Source organism: Xiphophorus hellerii, chromosome 10 (genome assembly GCF_003331165.1).
Source record: "Xiphophorus hellerii strain 12219 chromosome 10, Xiphophorus_hellerii-4.1, whole genome shotgun sequence".
Taxonomy (NCBI): Eukaryota; Metazoa; Chordata; class Actinopteri; order Cyprinodontiformes; family Poeciliidae; genus Xiphophorus; species Xiphophorus hellerii.
In genome coordinates this window covers 11,960,137-11,984,309 of record NC_045681.1, presented here as the reverse complement: position 1 = coordinate 11,984,309, position 24,173 = coordinate 11,960,137, and the positions used below count along the sequence as shown (strand labels likewise).

Here is a 24,173-nt window from a genome sequence, read left to right as displayed (position 1 = left end):
AATAATGCAAATATACCCACCAACAAAAAGCTTACTAAATTAGGCTGTGAGGCACTGTGCTTTTTTTTTTTACAACCATTCGAAGAATAAACTAAATATCTGAACATAAGGAAGAATCCTCATCCCATATAGTGTTTCCAAAGCAATTTAGCAGTCAGTCAAATTAATGTAGTCCAATTTTAATTATATTTAACATCATCAAAAACTATAATCTGCATGGTCCTCCCCATAGCTGAGCTTCTACTCTAATCTTTCCTAATGTGGCTACCAAGTTTGCCAGGTCATCTAAAAAGACAAAACCCCATTACGATCATAGAAGCTCCCAGAAGATTCTCAGCATGTCGATCCATTCTTACCCTCATCCGCTCTCATTAATTCTGATTAGACCAAAAACCAAGCCTAATAACAAACGTTTTCATGATTCTGAATCAAGCAGAGAAAAGACATAATTTGCGAACGACTTTACATCTGCTGATTTCCATTATGTAAAGTGACAAAGATGTTCAAAAACTCAATTTGTGAATATGTGAGTTGAAAGCATCAAAGCAAATGAGGTCCTGGACCTTTAGTTTGAATAATTTGGTTGGATTCTGTAAGCACCCCATTTGTCAGTAAATCCCAATTCCATTCATGCAGTCACAGCAGAAACTTCAAAAGCTCTCAGAGAGAGGGAAACTTGTCAAGTCACTCAGATGGTGACCTAGAAAAAGGCATCAGTTCCTCATTTGAGGAGTTGCTGTGCGTCTGTGGGCTTGTTCGACCGTGCTGTTTCTTGTTTTGAGTTTTTGCCACATCTGTGCGCTGTGTTTTACTGGCACATTGAGAGCGACACTTCAGGAGCTCTTCCAACAATAACAAACACAAAGCGGTGTAAAACACACTCAAACAATCTGCGGGGTTTTGCGACGAGGAATCAAAGATAGCCCTGCATACCGTTCAGAGTGAGAACAGCACACATTATATTCGTCGTGAGCAAGTTTCCTAATGAGACAGGAAACTTCAGACCCCCACATTCAGACACATTTTATGAAGTAAACAACTTCAAGAGCCAGTCCTTGAACTCGGCTTGTGACAAAGCCAGGATGAGTTATCGGCAGAGCCTTCGGAAGATGGTGTATCGATTTTCTGACAGGGATGGATGTAGTAGCACCCTCCAATTGTGACACACCTCTGTGAATGTTAATAAGGTCACCTAACAAAGGCGGCCTTTGTGCTCACAAGCACCAATAACCTTTGTAGGACGCACGTGGCGTCACTGAAACCATCCTGATTTTTTTTTTTTTTACAGTGATAAAGTAGCCTTGTTAGCATTTCTCATCCAGGAGCCATGACATTTACAGCCTGTCAGACCTCCATCTCCACTGTGAAGGAGAGGCACTGTAATAGAGCTCTGGATTATCATCGCTTGATTAGAAATAAAACAGTTCTCCATCGGAGACTGCATTTCATTTCCGATACATTCTGGGGATTACGTCCTGACAATTACGTCAGGGAAAAATGCATTTTGTTCCGCTTTTCACTGACATCATTTAACACTCCTGACATTACAGAGGCAGTAGTGATGGTTGTGTAAGATGATAGCAACCTGTATGAAAATTGCAGCCTCTGCACTCTTGATAGTTGTCATTGTGTTGAAACTGCCCATGTAACCATAAAAGGACGGCGTGCCGGAGGTGACGCAACCAACAACGTGACAAAGAGTGAAGAACAACTACTAAAAGATCAAATACAATTTTGAAAAAGCACAGATTGAACACATTTGAGTTCTTATAAAGTGATTAAAGGGCAGTTTGCATGCATGCTTGAAAGAATCTAGGCACTCCACGTACATTTTTGATGAGGGAAAAACATTATAACATGACGCAAAGCTAAAAAGGTCAATTTTACAACCTTAACAGGCACTAAAGATATATTCAGAATTTCTTTTTCTTTTTTCAAGGCATCCTGATTTTGCAGGCTTTGCAGTGGATCCACTTATTAGGGTTAATTGCTCTAAATGTCTTGATAACACATTTTGGTATTTCTCCATACAAGTACATATTATTAATCAGCTATATTTTATAATCAACAGTATTGTTCATAACGACACACAAGTTAGCAATATTTTTAAAATGGCTGCAAACTTTTAGAAACAAAGTGTAATAGAGGTAGAAAAGATTGATATTTACTTAAATTAAACGATTTACTTAAATTAAAAGGATTTTATATTAAAAAACTTTGACACAGTTTCCCAAAGCTTTGTAATTATAATTCTTTTAAATCACAGGATTGTTGAAATTGAATAAACAGCTGCATTAAATCTATCTTTATTCTTTAATACGGCAATATAGACATATGTAAATGAATAAATAAGCACATACCGAGATACCAAGCCCCTGGTGAATTGACGCCACAGTGTCCCTAATATATCTGGACACCCGAAGTGTGTCTCTGTGCTACATACTGTGACAAAGCCTTTAATAATTGGACATTATAATACTGCAGGTTGGAGTCCCTTAACATTTGCCTTTTGATTATCTGCTCCATTGAATCAACCATCCATCACTTTGCCAGTAATTTTTGTATCTGGGCAGATCAATAAATCTGTCCAAAGTCTGCATAACAACGCTGAATCAATCATCCCTTTCAAAAAATATGCTTTCATTTATCGTCTATGACCATAATTGAATTTCACATGAGTAAATTTCTCTAAACGATCACAGAATTTGACACTGTAATCAAATAATAGCAGAGACAAATAGATGGAAGACTACTCCGTAAACATCGATTTGACAGGCGCAGAGAACCTAAATGTCAGTATAGTTATGGTCCTAATTAGCCCGTTTTTATGACATAACATTTGCTTATTTGAACAAAGCACAAAGTTCAGTTGAATGTCACAGGGAATCACTGTTTAACACTGGAAGCGATGAAACAGCAAATTTACAGCAGACATCAGAGGAAGGGTCAATGAACCACTGCCACTTGCATCTAAGATAGACCTGTAAAGTATCACTTTAATGTCAAATGATTCAGCCACAGCACTGACTATAAGTTGATATAAGGTGCATTTATTTCAGACTACAAATGTATTTAAATACTTGAAACAGAATATATTGAACAAGGTGGAAATGTGGAAACCAAAATAAAAATCTGTGCATTTTTCATGACTTCACCCTCATGCTTGCTGTAACCCCTGACCACCAGCTTTGTACTGATGTGTCCCCATGGATCAACAAATTATGGCTCCAGACAAAAATAAATTCCCACAACAACTGAAATCTGTGATTACCAGACATCAAAAAGATGGAAAAAAAGATTTAGGAAGATTGAAGACAAAATAGAGAGCCACGGAAACAGACCAGCAGACGTAATCAGGGGTTTTAGAGTGAACCATGGTTCAACTAATCAGAGCTGAAGCCTTCTTCTTAAACAGGCAGAAAATGCTCCTTCTTCAGCAATTTAGCTCTGAAACCAACCCGAAAGTACTTCAGACAGGGCAAAGTGATTCTTAAAGAAAATCAAAGTTTCTCTGACAGACAGGGCAGTGTAAAGGACTCTTCATTATCAAGAAGCCACCCAGAAAAACTTTGATCTCTTTTCAGTACAAAAATGCTACAATGAAGGACACAGTATGAGCACGTTTATTTATGTCTGAGTTTAAGCCAAGAATCATTTTGTGAGGACTTCCGCAAAGGATACTGTCAAGAAAATCCGAGCTCATCCCACTTCCCCATGCTGGAGATTTTAGTTTAACAGTAATAATAAATAAAGTTATCTTTAAAATGAATCACTCAAGTGACATCTAGGCCCAACAGTAGACTTAGGTGTCAATAAAATAAATCTGGTTGTGTGTGTTGTTTTGTCTCATGCAAACTTTGCTTTAATTTTACTTTTTTCTATCTAATCATAAGAAATCATAGTCAGACAGAGAGAGTCATTAAACAGGAAAAGCAGGTTTCCTGGAAAAAGAGGAAGTTTCCAGCCTGCAGATTTATAAAAATAGCTGAGACTATTTCTTATTTTAAAGCATGAAAGTTTAAAGAATTAAATCTAAACATTTTGAGTAATTTGATAAGATTCAAAGTAAAATACTTATATTAATAATGGTTTACTTGTAATAATATTTACACGAACATTTGTGGGAACACTTACAAGAAAAACAAGTAACTGTAACTTTGGTATTAAATAATTAGAATCATGGATTATTCTTGGTTTCTTTTCAGAAGAACATCTGTAATAACTCACATTAGGATTATAATAAGTATAATTAATAAGTTATGGTTATAAAATCATAAATGAATGATAAATCAGAGAAGCTGAAGAAAATAAATGTGATATAAGTTATGGTTATAAAATTATAAATGAATGCTAGATCAGAGAAGCTAAAGAAAATAAATGTGATATAAATGTGATTTTGACATTGAACTTGAAATGGTGTAAAAAGGTGTAACTGCAATTAAACATCACTGATATGTTGGAGGTAGATAGTAGGTGAAAGGTGAACGGTTAAGGGAAAAAGGGGAACTAACAGGAGAGCAGAGATGATCAACGCCTTATTTAGAGAAAAGGTGAAAGACAATGGACAGGAGGTTGAGCAACTCTGAGACATTAGCACAGACATCAGGACATAATGTCTGAAGGACAGTGATGGATGTGAGGTCATCTGTCTAAGCAGACAGCCAATGAAAACGCACCAAAAGGGTGGATAAACCCTATAAGAGGTGGGTGCAAAAGAGGAACCTTTTGTTGGATCCTCCGGGCAGCTTCGAGCCAAGAGATGGACAAAGAACTCTGCAGCTGAAGAAGAGCCGGGGCCACAGAGCCGAAGACTGTCCTTCTCATGGAGACCAACCCGTCTGGCCCACAACCTGTGGCTTCACATCGCACTTCTCTCATCAGCTGGGTTCAGACCCCAAAGACAAAGACAAAGACAAAGGCAAAGACAAAGAAGAAGAACTGGTGCCTTTTTTCCTGCCAGCACCAAGTCCTGTGTGACCTCACCATCCATGCGGAGAAGAAGCTCATCAGACCTACAGAGATTCCTGCCTTCGCTGATCAACATCTTCCTCCTGCTGCAGCACCTTCTTCATCGTCGTGCCAGGTCTGGGGTTCGAAACGTCAAACTCCGCCCGTCTCTCTCAAAGGTTCGCTTTTTTAGTTTTCAGTATCAGCAGTAGGGAAAGATAGACTAGATGATTGATTTTACTTATTTGATTATTTCTGCTACTGAATTAAGCTGTACTGACCCTTGCAAAAATGCCTTACTAATAAAATATTTAGCATAAAGAAAATCTAAAAGATGTTGTGGACATTCAGTTAATGAGTCACCTTAAAGTTCTTTGATGGTTGTAAAATAGCTGTGATGTTTGATTCTGGAGAGGAAAAAGTTTAAAATGTTTTTAGGTTGCTGGTAGCCCAAATTTAAAACGTCATCCTTGGGACTCGCCCGAGTCACTAAAACCTACCTGGTTCAATAACAAATGCAAGTTGTAAAATAGAGAACGAGCGACCGTTAACAGGTGTGCTCTGTGAAACTAGTTGGCTGTAGGCTGCTCAGTCTGGCTAATTCACAGGGGGAAGAAGGGTGGGACACCTGGATGTAGGCCGTCAGAAAACCAGGCGAATCGTTTCTCGAAACCAGCTTAAACAGAGTTTACTTCAGTCCTGGACAGGGTAAATCCCGGCAGATTTAGAAAACTCAATTAACCCGTTAGAAGGAGAGCTGGTAGCACATCTCCCCTCTCAGAAGAGGAAGCAGAGAGTGAGACAGTAGAGACAGAAAGGAGGGGGGGGGTGTTGCGCAACAACAATACACATCAAAGACTCGGGTTATGAGTGTGATGAGATCGGGTTTTATGAATGTAGAAGATGTTGTGAAATGACGTAATTAAAAATGAAAAACAGATGCTTAAGTTTTTACCAAAAATACTGGCTGACAGACATCCGTCTGACTAAGGAAGTGCCCTTTGTGTGGAATTGAAAAGTAATTACTCTATGTATGCTAGGTCTTAGACTTTTGTTTTTTTTTGTGCAAGAAATATTGCATTTTATACAATATTCTTTTTTTTAGGTGTACCTGTATTCTAAAATGCTTTGAGTTGAATAAAAAAATAAAATTGTTACCATTACTTTTTACTCTTTAAGTCAACCTGATTATTTGTTGTGAAATTTAAAGAGATAAATCCATCGATCCTTTCCTCCATCCATCCCCCTGTCCAGCCCAAATATACAAAAAGCAAAAAAGTGTGGATTCGCAATACAAAGTCAAGCTTGTCCCCACTGCGGGCCGAACTCCATCAGGTCTGCCTCTTGTAATTGTAGAGAGGTTGATGTCTGGTTTGGGAACCTCAGGGTCTTAAATTGCTATTGCTGTCTACAAACCATAACCTTCACAGTAATAGCCCCTTGAGCGAATAACTGATTGTTTCACCCTTGGCAGCAGTAACTGTCATCAAGTGTTCATGAGGAGTTCTGACCCACTCTTCTTTGAAGAATCATTTACTTCATTCACACTGGAGCTCTGTAAAGTCACATCACATCACATCAATCAGATCAACAAATTGTAAACAGAAAGAAACACTAATCTAAGAAACTCTAAACACAAATAATTATAATAATCCAAGAAGTAAAAACACAGAATAATGAATTTAGACCAGATCTATGCAAATAGGGAAATTGTCAAAACTGGAAACACAGATGAACCTAAAAGTCCAAAACCCCTTCAGATTATAACAGCAATAGTGCGTTATAAGCCAATTAGATGGCAAGCATCTGAGGACAAAATATTCAAAACTGAGTAAGCCTTGAGAAAAATGACTTATCTGACTTGAGTCAGATAAGATTAGATATTAGAGTCATAAACTGAAGGCAAATTCTCTTTCAGGAATCCCAGTATGTAGCATAATTGCAAGTCAGTCAGGTCTTCCAAGAAGTAAATCTAACTTCAACCATCATACTTTGACCACTATGCTTATTGGTGTGTTATACTGTTTCTATCATTGTGTTAGCTTTATGCCACAATATTCTTCAGTAGTCTCAAGGTAATGTGAAAAATGCTTTTTTGACAAATGAGACAGGTCTTAATGTGCTTTTTGATTAGGAGTGATTTTTGCCTTAGAACCTTCTCGTCCCCTTTAAGGCAATGTTGTTTTTGATTCTTAAATCATGGAAACTGACTTTTACTGAGTACATTTAGGCTGTTCTGGTTCTTGTAGGAGGTCTGGTTTGTGACCTCCTACATGAATCATTAATGCTCTCGGAGTAATTTTGCTAGGTCAGCATCTTCTGAAAACTTTTACCACTGTTCCATGTTTTTCACCCTTAAGAACTGCATTTACACAGGGCATCATAATGAGATGCAGTGCACAAACACTGAATAATAAAATATAGCTTCTGTCAGTTGTGTATTGAACAGGTTTTCTATTGCTTTTATGCACGGGCAGTATTATGGCACCCTCCATTGTGCTTATACTAGGAAAACTAGGTTGCACGCTTTCTCCATGTCTGCACTGCATTCTGTCCCACCCAGCATCATTAGGTCGGAGAGCCTCGCCCAGGGTGCCATTCATGCAAGGAACACCCTGTAAGTCAGTGACAATAAAAAGGAGTAAATAAAGAAGAGAGGGCAAATACTTTTTCACAGCACTGCAGGTGAAGCAGTAATATCTATAATCCCAAAATATGATTTAAGTCAAGGAAATTAAGTCATTAGGATTTTTAACCCCTTAAAAAAATTCTAATGGTCACAATAAGAAATGTAATAACACTCTCTGCAAAATGGGTGTAATGTGGAGTATGGAGCGTAATCCCTTCAAGACATCTGAAGAAATTTATCACTGAAAGCTAAATATGTAAGCTTCTTGTGGTGCAGACAGAAAATTGGAGGAAGGAATAAAATGTCAATCCTTGCTCCACTTGGGAACATGGATATTTATACAGGATTCCACATCTATCCATCTGCTGAGCCTCAGCGACGGTCCAGTGCACCGGCGGATGCTGCCAGAGTTACACAGTAACAGAGCTTCACGTATACGCTGCATAGAGAGGAACACGCTCAATTTGTGGGGGATTGATTGTGTCTTTGTCAGCGGTTCTGGTGCCCCCAACCGCCATGTATTTATCAAGCGATCGTGTTCCTGAGAACCTGGCAGAGCTGCGGCAGGTGTGAAGGTCACCAGGAGAGTCATATTTTAATCAAAGACCAAGCAGCTAAATATAACAGTGCCCCCAGCGGGCAGCGCACCCAGAGACTCAAGGAGATGTGAAAAGGCTCTGTAGTGTACACATTTTAATTATCACGCATACACACCGGGGCTGTTGTTCTGCATAAATGTCAGCCGGACAGGGTTTCTGTGAGGAAGCCGCTGGTGTGGAAGAATGTGTCGCAGTGAACCTCGAAGCTGAACTCAAGCCAAGAATGACGGGGGGAATCAGTGGCCATGGAAAAAAAGTGACAGATTTGAGATAAAAAGGGTGCATATAAATGTATACATGTGAGAGACAGGACTGGAAACTGCAACAGGACTGAGGGTGTTTTCCTTTCATGCATTTATAGTGTTGTAATGTTAGTCCTATAAAACTGCACTTACAGTAAAAAGTGTTGAATAATTAAGAACCATAAAATCGCAAAGGAACAAGTTTAAGCAGCACAAAAAACACAATGAAAAATAGACATACTCAAAAGGCATATAAATAAATGTAGGATACAGGACAGGGAAAAAGTACTTGTCCCCATACAGATTTCCTCTGCTTTTGCTTTTTATTCAAATTTCATTTTATCTGTATTATTCAGGCTTGTGCTCAGTCTTCCTTTTGACAGTACTACTGTACATTGATTCTATGTAGGCTTTGATTCAGGCTTTGACTGCTGACTAATCAAGCATACTGATACTATCGTAATTAAAGAAGATATTGGTACTTTTTTTACTGCTGCAAAATGAAATTGCCTTCTCTCCAAAGCTCAGCAGCAGAAAGAACCACCAATCACTAAAATTTACTGGGAGACAGCTACACTGACTGTAGACTTTATAAAACCTAGTGGACCAACAGCAGCAGATGCCTTATTTTCCCAAATCATCACTGACTGTGGAAACGTCAGTGAAACTAAATTTCGAGCAGCTTAGATTCTGTGCCTCTCCACTCTACAATCAAACTATGACAATGATGATGACTTCCAAATAAAATGCTAAATATATTTAATCCAGAAAGAGGATTTTGAAACCTCTGGTCCAGATGTCACTTAAAAGTAGAGAGTTGTAGTCCATTCTCTGGATATGTCAAAGCATTTTGGCTCTTGAAGCTCTAAGTCCAGCCACAGTCCACAATATGCAAATCTCCCCCAAAACTGTACTGTGGGTTTCACTTTGCCTCATTTTTCCTTCCACCCAACTTTTCATTAGTTTGCTTGGACACCACTCTTTAGTTTCTTTAGCAACAGCCTTTTATAAATTATCTGCTTGAATATTGTCAAGTAAGCAGTCTTTCCGATGATTCTGATTTTGAATTGTAGGTTTCAATAGTTAGTCTTCAAATTATTCATTAGTCTTTCAAATTAACAGAAATAAACACTTGACATTCATCATTGTGTGTTTGAAATCTATACATCTCAAAAGTTTCACTCTTTGAGTTAAACTAATCAAATATTTTAACTTTTAAAATGTATATGAACTCATTTAAATTTACTAGCACAACAATTAGAACAACAATTTTCTAAAATTTAGAATCCTGAATATATAAAAATAATTTAAATTTCTTTATTATTAGTCATGTGTGAGCGATAAAGGTGTGAAGCTTATTCCAGCGGTCGTGAAGCAAGACGCTGGACACATCACCAGTCCATAACAGGGTCAAGACAGAGGCAACATAAACAATTATTCACACACACCTCCAGTGTTGGGTAAGTTACTTTAAAAATGTAATCCGTTACAGTTACAAGTTACCTTGTTTAAAATGTAATTGTAGTGTAACTTTTTCGATTACTTTTAAAAAGTAATGTAACTAATTACTTTTGATTACTTTTGATTACTTTGAGGTTTTAATGAGTATTGACCCATGTTCAACATTTAATTTTTGAGAACTGAGTGGGAACCTTAAAAGAGCACTAAGCTGAGAGGGAATTGCTGACAGGCAATCACAGGAGGTCCACAAGAAGAGATGCCAGCACCAGGCATGTAAGATTTTCTCAGACTCCTCTCATCGGGCCATACTCTTTTCTGCTCCTCCCCCAGGCTCTACCATTTACGCAGTTTGCAGACTAACACAAGCAGGTTCAGAAACCACTTCTTTCCTACAGCGGTCACCTTATTTAACTCTTCCCAAAGACCAGTCTTTCCTTCCCCTCTATCCATACCTTACTGTACCATCCCAACATTTGTACAGTGTTCCTCTTCAATTCGCACTTGTATACCCCTATCTACAGTAGCTCTGCACATACATGCATTTCCCTAGGGGTAATTTATTTATTCTGCTGCACATATCTATCAACCATCTTTCCTTACCCTAGCTGTGAATAACTGCATTTTATCTCTAAATACTGCATGCTGTACAATCTGCACACGTTGCACTTGATTAGATGCCAAACTGCATTTCATTACTTCATACATGTGCAATGACAATGAAGTGCTCTAGTTTAGTAATAAATAAGCAAAGTAAGACTTTTACATCACATTTTATTTTTCTTGATTTTTTCTTTGCACACCCTTGCTTGTAAAATTAAACACGGCACAATACAGTGCATCAAGAATTAAGATGGACGATGGGTCCCGAGTATCAGATGGACTAAACGTGCCTTTCAGAAGAACGCCTGGATGCTTCCTCTGAAAAGAGAGAAAAAAAGATAGAAGAAAAATATACTATGATTAATAATTATATGTTCAAAGTAGCATTAATTGGGGCCTGCCCATAGCAATACATAAGGAGAGTAGTGACTGACTTGCGAAGCAAGTGATAAAATTCCACAAGCTAATGACTACTATTTAGCTAAGCTTAGCATTGATGCTAATTTTTAGCATCAGAACGCTGGGTCCAAACCGACGGGCACACTTTGGCAGGCCCCAGTTAAATTTCTTCAGGAATTTTCTAGTTTACTTTATGTTCATCATGAAAACCATAACACTGGCACATACAATGTCTCATGGGAAAGAATAGATTCCAACGTTTGTCATGCATCAACACCAAACAGTCAAATATTCGTAAAACAATACGCTTCGTCTATCAGTGAGTTGCACTTACCTCTAAATGTTTCCTCAGGTTTGACATAGATTGCTTCGACGTGGACAAGTTCTTGATAGCCGGCAAACACTTCTTGCACTGCACGGTTAAATTTGAGCCATTTTCACATGTGTAAATGAAATGCTCCTTATATTTCCAGAGCTGGAAGGCTGTCATTTTTGATGCGCTGCTTGAGCTGAAATGGAACCGTCCGCTCGCTTGCTGTTCCTCCAGGAGGCTCCGCCAGCACAGGACGGAACATCAGAGTGGCATTGCGGCTGGCAAATATGATAGAGACAAGGAGCCGTAGCGGGAAACGGCGATATAGGGCGCAAAGCAATAAAAATATCATTACATATTTCGCAAAGGTTTTTGTTCATATTTTTTTTAAAATGTAACTAAATTTGTAATTCTTAATATTTTCGGAAGTAACTGTAACTGAATTACATATTTTCTCATTGTAACTGTAACGAATTACAGTTACTCTTTTTTTGTAATTAAATTACGTAACGTCGTTACATGTAATCCGTTACTACCCAACACTGCACACCTCTAACAGCAATATACAATTACTGTTTATAATAAATCAGGGAAAAGCTACATGGAACACAAATACCTCTGATTTTAGGAAGAACATTGTACCTTGCTAGCATTATGGGAAGACATAATTCATTATCTGTTAAGCTCTTCTAACATTGCAAAACATTTTGCTATTCTGGGTGTTTGTATCCAGATTATCTATGATTAAAGATATGTATGTCTGACCCTTCCAACTGGCATTAAATTGACGTTCCAGCCTTTCATCACAATCACCATCAACAATCCTGTCTTTATGCATACACTGCAAATCTGTTTTAAATCCAGCTGATGCAATTTTATAAACTGCTAAACTAACCCCACAACATTGGGGCTTTAATAAAAAGCAGCAGTAAACAGAGGTGTCTTGGCACTCTGTCCTGTCTTCATAACTAATCTGGGAAGCAGATGCTAAGCTCCATTGAGATCTGCCTGGATATGCTAATTTCCAAGCAGACGGGCTGTGTGGGGATTTTTCAAAAAAAAAAAACATGGTACACACTGGAGTGGTACTGACATTTTAACATCACCAGCAATGCTCATTCTGAGCTGGCAGAGCTATCAGAGTTGGGGTTGATGCTCGGTGATCTGAAAAAGCTTCATCTGATTATGTGTTCCTAAATTGTTGTGTTTTCCAGTGTTAAATAAATGCTTTAACTTAACAAAATTTGATTGTTAATGGTTAACAATCAATGCACAAAACACTTAAATGATATGCTCAAATTTATTGTGCAACAGTGAAGCAAAAATAATTACCCTTTAAGTCTCTCAAAATTGGCCCTTGTCAGAAGGAACCAATTTAACAACTTTATAACATTTCTTTTAAATGACTCAAACTCCTAATACATATTTTAACAACTAAAGGATGAATGCATTTACAACTGTGGGAGAGGTGTCACAATACGTAGGTGTTTGGGTTGTGGTTTGCATTAACTAATTTCTTTGTTTTTCCACATTTGTTCGTTTCTCTGGTGTTCATTATTGAGAAGGGTCCTTCCCTTTGTGATTAGGCTTGTAGTTTATTCTTATGCTTTGTTCCTTGTACATTTGTGTTCATCTCTTTTAGATTTGTCAGATTTTTTTCTCCATTTTGTTTGTAAATCCTTTGAGGCTTAGTTCAGCTCCCTCTGTGTTAATTAGTCTCCCACCCTCAGTCTTCCTGCTTCTCCCTGTCACATCTGTGCCACATTTCCTCTGATTAGTTCATTTGGGTCCTTTGTCATTTTTCACCCATGTCTCACTATAAAAGCTTACTGGTTTTTATTGTTCATTGCTGAATTCTTCAGTCATTCTGCCTGCTCGCCCCTGGTAAGTTTCCTTTTTGTTTTCATTATTAAACAACTCAGTTTTGTGGGGTTTTTTTTGTTGTTTTTTTTTGCAGTCGTCTGTCTTTGTGCTGGGTAAAAAGGTACAAAATTTGGTATACACACTTTTCCTTAAGTCCACATTTCTGTATGAAAATATTTGTTATTGGTCTAATATTCTAATCTCAAGTGTGTTTTTATTAGCTGAAAATTATAAAGCGTTAAAGGCTTGGAAACAACAGACTATGTGTATTTGAGCTACATAATGGAAAATCACTCTGAAAACACTTGAATGAAACATTTCAAAGGGCATAGGATGTAACCATGGTGATCATCTGGATATGCTGTGAAAAATTCCCTCAATGACTTGTTTTTGCATTTTTGTTTAATTGTGTTCACAAAACCAGAATAAATACAAAAAGTGTTTTTCTAAAGACTTGTGGAAAACTCTTTAAAACATGAATTAACTGTGATTACCAACATTTTTATTGTAATTTTTGGTCTGTTTACAAAGCTACAAGCAAGGCTGATTAATGCCAGATATGTACAATTGAGAAATCAAATGAAAAATGCTTGACATGATGCTGGCTAAAATGTCTATACAAATAATAGTTTATTTAAAAAAGCAAAACATAATTCCTGAAAATAAAAAACAAAGATTCCAGGAAACCACAGTGAGACCAGTTCTCCACAAATGGAGAAAACGGTGCTGGGAAATCCCAGGAGTGGCCAGTCTACCAAAATTACTCCAAGAACATATTGTCTCATCCAAGAAGTCCCAAGAGAACCCTGAACAACATCCACAGCAGGCATCACTTTCCTCAGTCAAAGTTTTCTTAAATTGTTCTGTTTGTAATGGTAATATAATATTACTATACCATCACCACACTAGTTTACCAACTGCTTAAGTTGATTCTTTGAAGGTTAAACGAACCCAATAGCTTCTTCCATGTTATTAACCTTGAAATAATCAGTCAATTAGCATAGTTCATAATAAAAGTATAAATTGAAAGATACAATTGGCTAATTTTTTTTGAAGAATTATGGCTTCAAAGCCACAGAAATAATTGGTTATTTGGTACAGAACTGTATAGTTAAAAATTAGATGATGATTAATCCTTTTGTGTCTTTTTGCACATAAACTGATAATCAGTACAATTAATCAGAATAGCAACAACAACAAAAAAGTGTTGGAGGGGAAAATATGAAAAATAAAAGCTTCACAAATTGGATGAATGTGTTTCAACCTTGAACCAACCATGAAGTTGGTGGAAATCACAGCTGGACTTGGTAATATTTACCCATTCTGTTTGACAGATCTCTGGTAAAATCTCATCTTTATGTGACTGCAGATTTTCTGTCCAGTTTGGTTTTATACTCTGGGTAAGCCATTCTAATGTAATTTTACATTTTTGTTGCTTCTGATGTACACTTGGACTTACTGTGATGCTGGAAAATGTCATTCAGCTTCCTAGGACAGGGATTCCCCCAGTGTATTATAAGCCTGGCGGCCTGCCATGCTTTCCAGACTCCCCTCCCCCCCAATTGTAAACAATTTAAATTCTTTGCTGAAACCATTTAAAATCAAATTTAGCAGCATTGATCATCTCAATAAACAAATGTTACATTTATGTATCTGTGGTCTGTGTTAAAATATTAGCATTTATGGGGCCCTGAAGCCCTGGGGGACCTTATGGAGCTGCTGACTTAATTTGGATTAAACAGAAGTGCAAATAACATTCATTTTAACTGAAATTTTTTTTTATTTGTTTGTTTTTAAGATTCTATAGTTGTGGGTTTAAATAGCGTTTCACTGGTGAGATTTTCCCTTAACATTTAATTACCCAGTAATATTTTTACATTTCCTGTCAACATAAAAATTTTTAATAGAAAACCACAGTGGACCAACCACCGGGCTTAGCAAATTTTCTAGGGGAATCCCTTCCTAGGAGAAAGCTGAATGTACAAGACATTGACAAAAACCTCAGATTAACTGAAGTATAGAGACCCTATATGCTTTTGCCACCATGTTCCACTGTGGATGTTTTTTTTTGTCCCAAATCCATCTTTTGGAATTGTAGCCTGTGAATTTGGGTTTCATTTTAAATCCTCTTAAAAGGTTTTAAGAGACTGTAACCAGATCTAGGTGCATTCTTTGGAAAGCAGTTTTTTTTAAACAATGTAGAACATTGTACTTCATTGGTTTTAGTCCAAGCAATAAAGAACAAAAAAAAAAGTCAGCCTAAAGCCAGAAATACCTGCAGCTCATTCAGTATTATTGTGAGGCTTTTTGAAGCTTTTCTAACCAGTTTCATTCTTATCTTTTTCTCAGTGATGGAAAAAAATCCATTTTTAGAAACGCAGCTGTAGTTCCATTAAGAATGCATGAGCAAATGTCAAGAAAATCCTATAGCTGAACATTAATTTCAGAGCAATCAGTCACTGTAGCCAATCTTGCATGTATACCTAAGAAAAATGAATGTTGAAATTGAGTCAAAATGTTGTTCAGTAAAGCATATCTTGAGGATGTACATACTAACACAGCCAGATTTGTCTTGCTTTATATTACTAGTGTGAGAAAGGTGACATTCAGAATGAGATCATGTCTTCAGCTCTCTTCTGCCTCCTGCTGGCGGATTAAAAATCCTATAGTTGAAGGTAAACATGCAAACTCTTTCATAACCAAAGGTATTTGTTGGTATTTCAAACCATATGGTTAAAGATGTGAAAATTATGAATAGGATTTGATTTTTTTTTAATTGTGTGAGGTCAGAGAAATGGAAGTTTTTCCTTCCAATGACTTCATTTAGCTGATGTATAAACCTTTTTTAACTTTTTGCTTTTACCTTTTATGTTTTTGCTTTTGATGTAAAAAGAATAAATCTACCTTTCCAATAAACATTCCATAAAGAAACTATCTGTAATGTCTGACAGTGGCATGAACACTTAGGGAAACCAAAAACTTACTGGACCCTGGTCAAGTTTTCTATTGCTAATAGTTCTAGTCAACAAGGAGTGGGTTCAAACCTTTCCCTATTGGGCTGTGTAAAAACTGTAGGAAAATATGGCCAAAGCAGCACCAAGCACACTTCCTAGGTGTGCTTGGTGCACCTCACCTACCAGTCTCCTTGCTACTAAGGACCTGGATGCTCCAGCAAGTGCTTACCTGCCTGTCCACCGTCCAATGTTACATCTCCACCTGTTGGAAAAGAAACAGAAACTTGGATCATCAACAGAACCTCACACACTCACAACCAAGCTCGACCTCTGTTGAAACAGCTTTTGTCCTGGTCATCTTTTCTGGCAAAAACAGTACAGACTTTCCATTTCCTGTTCATTCTCTGCCTCAGCTCAGTAAACACTCCCCTTTCTTTTAGCTTAACTGTTCCCTGTTAACCATTTTACAAAATACTGGACATGAATTACAAGATGTTTTATGAAGGAAATCTTTTCTGTAACAGCAGGATTTCTCCTGTTTCCTGCTGTGCATTTTATGCTTTGATAAGAGGAGCAAAATACTCACTAGAAATTAGTTCTGGTTGCTAGAGGCTGAATGAATGAAATTCAGTATGGCTAATCCTTTTAACAAATGAAGAAACAATAAACAGCTATTTGTTTTGCATTTATTTTTTCACAAGGAGCAGGCAATGAAGATTTTAAAAATTACCAACACCCTCGATAGAATAGTGGTGTGCTGATTTTCTTTGGACAGAGTGAACTTGATTTTGAGTACCAATACACTTTAATTCCTTTCCAATACATTAAAGATGGGATTAATGAACTACAAATCCCTCTCTGCCCTGGTTGTTAAAATACATGTTTAGTAGTGTTCCAACAGCTTAAATCAGTCTTTACCTCCTGGAGACTGATTCAGAGATGCTTATAATCAGTGTGTGGGCATACTTCTGTTAATAGCAGGGCTAATTTTTTTATTTAGCACTTTGCTTGCTTTGAAAACATTTAATGCACTTAGCTTCCCCATGGCTAGTTATTTCCAGACAAATTCTAAAGTGCAACCAATCCAGAAGCAACATTTATTTTGCTTGCCATTGATTGGCTCTATCCTGCCCAAGAACTGAGATAAGTATTGCAAGACTTCACTGACCAATAGAACAGGCAAGGGTAAGACAAGTGAAATAGACAGACAAGTATGTGGACTAGGGCCAGTGTTTCCCAACCCTGGCCCTCAAGGCACACTGCCCTGCACGTTTTAGGTATTTCCTTGCTTCAGTTCAGCTGACTTCAATTGATGACTGATTAACAGGTGTTTGTTGAACTGCAATCAGTTGAATCAGGCACATTAAAGCAGGGAAACCTCTAAAACATGTAGGACAGTGTGCCTTGAGGACCAGGGTTGGGAAACACTGGACTAGGCTACAGGCATAAATCAAGGGACATAAACTTGGTCGGTGTCCAGAAGACAGAAGCCAATGTGGAGTCTGACCAGGGCAAGACGAGGCAGGGAAATTCAGGAGAAGAGATCTTCGCCAAAATCAAACAGGCAAGGAACGCTAGATATACTTACAAGAAGGCTTTAAAAAAAATCTGGCACCATCGAAAGGAGTAAATCAAGGCAGGGAAGCAGGTGAGGGGAAGGACTGCAGTGAGGCAGTTCACAGATGCAGCACATACGCTGAGGATTTCTGAGGATTTCCTGGGAGAGAGTGAGCAGGCAGACGGACCAGAATCACATTAACGGAACCAACTTAAGGAGCACAGTAGGAGGCGTTAAATTCACACCTGCCAACCGCCAAAAACATAAAAACACCAGAAGACGTTTAGCAACAACGTGAGCTGCACAGGAGAGCGAACCACGAGTTAACCATACCTGGCCTAGCCAATGTGTCCCCAACAATGCCTGTCTTTAGGTATACTTTTTTTTTTCTGTCTTTAGGTATATACAGAATAATGACCGTGACTAGTTCTTCTTGAGTTTATTGGCGGTTGGCAAAAAACGTTACATAACCATTACCGCCACCAACAGGAGTGTGGACCACATGACATGGCCAAAAAGATAAACAGAAAAAAATGAGAAGTACCTCCTGTAATGAGCTCAGTAGAAGTGCAGTTCCTGCAAGTGTTTGCTTTTTGCTGCTAGCGAGTCTAAAAACGCTGGTTAGGGGAGGGGCTGCTCTGTGAGGCGGAAGCTCGGAAGTTTAAAGCTCCCAGGAGCTGCATCTCTGAGTTGGTGCTAGGTCCACCCAGGTGTACAGCTGAATGGTTGCCACGCGAGACTAAATAAGTTTTCAAGCATGCATGAAAGAATCAAGGTAACACGCAAGGTATGTTGTTGATTATAACACGACATAAAGCTTATGCAATGTATTTTACATAATACGCCCCGCTACCACTCCATTACGCTCAGTGAATTTTATTTTCAGCATCTAATCTACTGTCCTTAAATCCATTGGAAGTAGCAGGGGTGTATTTAGTTTTGTACCAACTGCATTGATAATCATGAGAACAAAGACTTGATGAGAAGTTTTTTTTCTACACTGTAAATGTGTATATTGTCCGTGATCATTTCCCCCTGTCTTGTACAACCTTTTTCATTCTGTTTGTTTTTGTTTCAATTTTTGTGAAGCATGCTTAGGTCACTTTAAAGGCACTATATAAATTGTTATTATTAATGCTTAATCTGTTGGTCTTCTGATGGTGTGCTCTTTGGTTTTGGTAGAGCCTTCGTCAAATGAGGATGATCGAGAAGTGCACTTACTCTCTTAAACGGCTCCATTAATCAGCTGTTCTCTTCAAAACTTCAATCATTCTGGAAATGAATGAAGGAAAAAAAAATTGCTGACAAGAAAAAATACAGCTCTCTTTCATCCCAGTTTACCCTCACCATCTGCCACTTCAGTCCACATAGTGACGATTTAATTCAGTCCTGTGCCCAACAACTGAAGGATGCCGGAAAGGTTTAGTCTTATTCTCACAAGTGGAGTTGATTAAAATTGGTCCAACCAGAAATAGTTCTACGTTGTGTGTGCAATATGGGGAGTAGCCCCACAATGCATGGATGAACTCCCACCCTTTTGCTTCCCTCTCTGCCCTCTTTTGCTGCTTAGCAACACAAAAACAGCCAGCACATAATCTAAAAGAACTTTACAAAATGTCAGTATAGGTTCCAAATTACTGCAATGCATGGAAATTAATCATTCCCTTTCTTATTTTAACATGTATTAATCAAAGGTTATTTATTAAGCTATCAAGACAAAAATAAGATGCGTGAAGATGCCACACAAAGATACCCTGAAGAAAGACAAAAAGCAGTTTTCAAATGATTGCTACATTTATTGGAGTAAAAAAAGCTATCCAAGCCAACAGGTTGCCTAAAATAAATTGTGATAAGTCACATTTTTGGTCAGATTTGACAACCTTCACCCTGCCAGACCTTCTTATTTAAGCAGAACCTGTGTGAAAGCAACTAGTCTAAAAGAGCTGAATAGCACCACATTCCCTAAGGAAATTCAAGAAAAGATATCTTTGATATTCATCAGTCTTAAAAAAGTTACAAAGCCTTTTGAGGCTTTGAGATTCATTGGAACCAGAGTGAGAGACATTATCCACAAATGAGAACATAGTGGTGAACCTTCTTAGAAGTGGCCGGCCTTCTAAAATTAACACTTGACTTTATTCAACTAAAGGAACAATAGCATGAATCTGGCTCAGGCCGCAAATTGGACACACCATAACTATTACAAGTCGACAATGATGACAAGAACAGAAAGAGGGAGAAATAAAACTAAAGTGGTTAAAGCAAACCAGACAAACAAAACAATGAAAATGAAGTCATATGAAAACAGCAAAAAGAATCGCCATCACAATAAAACACAAAAGATCCTAATGCATCTATTGCCCCCAGAGACACATCAGCAGCTGCTTTCTTATGCTGTGTACTCACATAAACATAAGAAAGTGTTTAAATAAGACAAAAGTGGAACTTTGGTTTATATAAAATTCAATGAGTGGCAAAAAAACTAACACGCCATAGAGTAGCAGCATTGTGCTGTGGGGATATTTTTCTTCAGCAGGGTCCACGAATCTGCTTAGAGCTGAATGGAAGATGGACGAAGCTAAATAAAGGAAAATCTAAAAGAAAACCCACAAATGCTATCCGTCTACTCTGACTGAACTTGAGCTGTTTAGCAAGAAAAATGGGTAAAATAATGTATTAGAAAAATGTCTGTAGATATTCAAAGCTGGTAGAAACTCCAGAAAACCCAAATCTGTAGTTTGAGCAAGAAGTTCAAGGACAAACAAAGATCCTTGGTAACGCAAGGCTCTGTACAACCTTGCATTATTAGGAATTACTTCTAGAACAAGTTCTTTCCTTACCATCTTGATTAAGGGAAACTACTGGTTCGCCGTTTGATTATCTCGATTTCATTTATGTTTTATATCCATAATAGTTGTCGGACGGAGGTGTCAAAAGCTTACACACTAAATTGACCTTTTTCAACGTTCTATCCATTAAAGCAGATTTATCCACGGTATCTGTTTCAACAGTGTGTTTTTGTATTTTGTTTCTACCAACAGCAAGCACAAATATTTTCATCATGCTGTTCGAAGAAGTAGAGTCCTAGTAGCAGCTCTCCTAGTCCTTTTCAAACTGTTTTCTTTATATACTGCATAAGTTACATTTTGGAAAATATTCCTCTATAGTAAATTTCCTTCACTGCCCTCTTTATACCCAGCCACCTCCTGTCGAAAGGAATTTGAATCAACTCTCGCTGAGAGACTTCCTCACTCTGGCAGATGTTCTCCTACTAATCTGGAGCTCTGCTGCTGAGACTTGTCTGTGGAAAATCTTCTTTCCTGTTGCCCAGGAGAGGGTGCATGAATGCCAACCTTTCACAAGCTGTTCTTCATCAGACTCATGATGGGACTCCTCAAAGGTATTCAGTCTGTAAGTGATATAAAAAGCAGACTGTGGGTCTTGGCGTGTAGAATTGACACTAAAATGTACACTAATTAAAGTTCTCTACAATAAGTCCACCAGCTCACTTTAGACAAAACCACAGAGTTTTATAACTAGAGCTGCAAACTTTATCCACTGGACTTTTTTTTTTGCAGGATCTTTATTTTTATCCAATGTTTGGGAATCTGATAAATTTTTGTTTATGTAGATCACAGGTTTCAAACTCCAGTCCTGGAGGGCCCTGCAACTTTTAGATGTGCCTCTACTGCACCACACCTGAATAATTAGGTCATTAAGGCTCTGGAGAACTGATCTACACAAGAAGGAGGTAATTAAACCATTTCAATCCAGCGTTTTGAACCTGTGACACATCTAAAAACTGCAGGACAGTGGGCCTTGAGGACTGGAGTTTGACACCCCTGATGTAGATCTTGAATGACGCAATGACCAAGTGCATTCTTTTGCTTTTCCACCCACTTTTCAGACAAACCCCACTCAACAAAAATTAACATTTTTACAATCTAATATTTTACTCAAATGCCATTTTAAACCGCCTCTAATTCAGGTTTCAATTAAGAAAACCAAAGATTCTTGCCAACAATTACTATGAAACGTAATGTAGGACAATATGTCCTCCAACTATGTTTTCAACTCAATTATTAATCTGATTTATTGGTTTCTTTTAAATATTTCATTAGTTGTGCTATCAGCAGTTTTGTACAATAATCTTTTGTTTTTGATAAGCTGTGCTGTAGCTTGTATTTCCCTTCTTAAGACAAGTCTTCTTTCATCGGTTTGGTTCTTTTCATAGCTTTCATTGCTGGAATGATGCAAAAACAGCAATCAAAGAGCGTCTCCTGATTGTTTGAGGCCAGGGGCTCCTATAACCCCGGTCATCTCTTTAATTAGGCTCCAACACTGAAGGCAATGTGAAAGCCTATTTGTTTTCAAGAAATTATTATTTAGGCTTGTGTCTTTATATGGAAACTGATGAATGGCATGTATAGAAAACACTTTAATCACAGGTTCAATTTTCAAATAATCCAAAACCTTCTCCATGTTTCTATTAAAAACAAGTGATCAGTAGATTTAATTGATCTTTTTTTCTTTGTTCTTTGTAGAGCCAGCCTTTGTTCTTTGTAAAAATCTTTCAAAATCCTTTTTCTCAAAGAAGCAATTAAATTGATTACAAAATAATGATAGATTTTGTAGAGGACTTGCATCCAAAGACTAAACTATGCTGAAGTAATGATAAAAATAGAAAATCTGGATACATGATGCCTTCAAATTCCTGTCTACCTAATGAAAATTGTATTCATATTTATAAAGCCTAAAAGTATACACATGCTGCAGTATAACATTTTTAAAGTTGTGTCCAAGATGAATATTCCAAAATATACAGGCACTGAAAGGTAAAGTGGTACTGAAAAATAATTTTTAGAGATCCCTCACCCCTTTATATTTTCTTTATGGTCAGATTTTCTTGTAATCTTTCAAAGTGGTCTTGACCAATATTTCTTTTGGCTTTCTGAAACCAACCTTTTCTTGGCTTTTTTTTTTTCAACCATTTTCAGTCATGTTTTAGGCCATTTTATGTGGTTTTGTCTGTTGAACCACTTAATCCTGAGTTTGTCTAGCAAAAATAGATTCCTAGAGAAAGGACAGAAGCCTAAATAATTACTCCTTGAAGTACAGCAGACCTTCGGTACTTGGGCCTGATGACATTGGTTATAAAAACCCATGACCTCAAACAATCAGACGTCCTCCGTTCTGTGCTTTTTTTGTTGTTGCTTCTTTTTACCAGTTTTAAGAAAGGAAAAAACCAAAATGGTTCATCTTGCAAGCTCCGTTTATTATTGTGCCAATTCATGACAGAGTAATGAGATGTACAGAATCCAGTTTCATTTAAAACTCAGTTTAAAGATTTGTTGAGGTTTTGTCAGCCTATTTGCTTGCATTTTAGCTTTTTTACAACTTCACACATCACAGCCCAAGCATTGTAAATGTGCAAATGTAAAACGTGTTTAATAGTTTGTTTTTTAACTGTAAGGTTTAGTTGCTATGCATTCATGAGGGCAAATAGTGTTTTGTTACTGTTCTAATGCAGTTACATGCTGTATTTGAATGTTCTACATTAGTTTTAGGACATCGTGAGCTGCTTCATCAACAAACAACAGCTCCAGTAACATTTATAGACCTGGAAAACTGCAGTGTCTCCAGCTATAAAACCTCACAACCAATTTCTCAAGTCATGCTTCTCTCCTTGCTCCCCACCCGCCAAACAACACACAACATAAATTCATCAGCCCTTCATACCAAACACACTGCTCAGTTACTTTAGTCTCTCTGTTGTTGCAAAATGTTTGGCTATAGCGCTTCCATAACTGGACCCACAGGTCTCGATATAACCACAGGGTGGCTGGCTCGGCTTGGGTTTTGTCATTTTGTCAACAAATGAATGCTTTGGTTTTTTTTATTATGAATGGAAAATTAATTTAACAAGGCCAGCATGATAAGTTGGCCAACATAAGCCGTGATCTCCCCTTGCTTTTGCTTTTATTTGTTGCATTTTTGTGGTTTCACTGATTGTGGTCAGGACAAGTTAATGAGTGGAGCTTTCTCCTTCATACTTCACACCCATAGCAGAACCACAGAAGCCCACACTTGAATATAAAATTTGTTGGTGGACATGTCTTAAAAACCCTTTCTTAATCCAGAGTCACACTTCGTTCCAGGCCTGGATGGCAAACAGGACGTGGTGGAGTTATCCTGGGAGGGTCGTATAGAACGGGAGCTGAGATCATAGGTTAAAGACTTCACAGAGGAGAGTTACAAGACCACACATGGGGAAAATGCAACGATCAGGCCCTGATGCCCTCAAGTTTAAAATAAAAGTCACATTCAACAAACAAGCAAAAAACTGATTTTTTATTAAAGAAACTGATTTTTATCAGTTGTTATTGCATTTTAAATCTGTGAACATCAGCTTTAATTGAAACACTAACTGAAGTACATAAATAAAATGTGGCTCTCAAGTCCCATACAAACACAAGTTACAGGCAGCCGTCATGGCTAACCAAGCAAAACATGTTGACTCAAGATTTATTTATTTTTTTCCCAAGATCTTTCTCTGTTGTTTAGAATAAAGCCCCTTCCCAGCAGAACAGAGATGACACTTCCCTTTT

The 24,173-nt window shown here is 37.7% G+C and overlaps 1 long non-coding RNA gene across 1 annotated transcript; it reads right to left on the bottom strand.

The window, feature by feature from the left end:
- Positions 1-10,631: 10,631 nt before the first annotated feature.
- On the bottom strand, positions 10,632-11,752 carry LOC116726747 (uncharacterized). Its single transcript, XR_004340657.1, has 2 exons — positions 11,212-11,752; positions 10,632-10,796 (listed from the first exon to the last, which is right to left on the bottom strand). It is a non-coding gene; the product is annotated as an uncharacterized LOC116726747 (long non-coding RNA).
- Between the last annotated feature and the right edge of the window lie 12,421 nt (positions 11,753-24,173).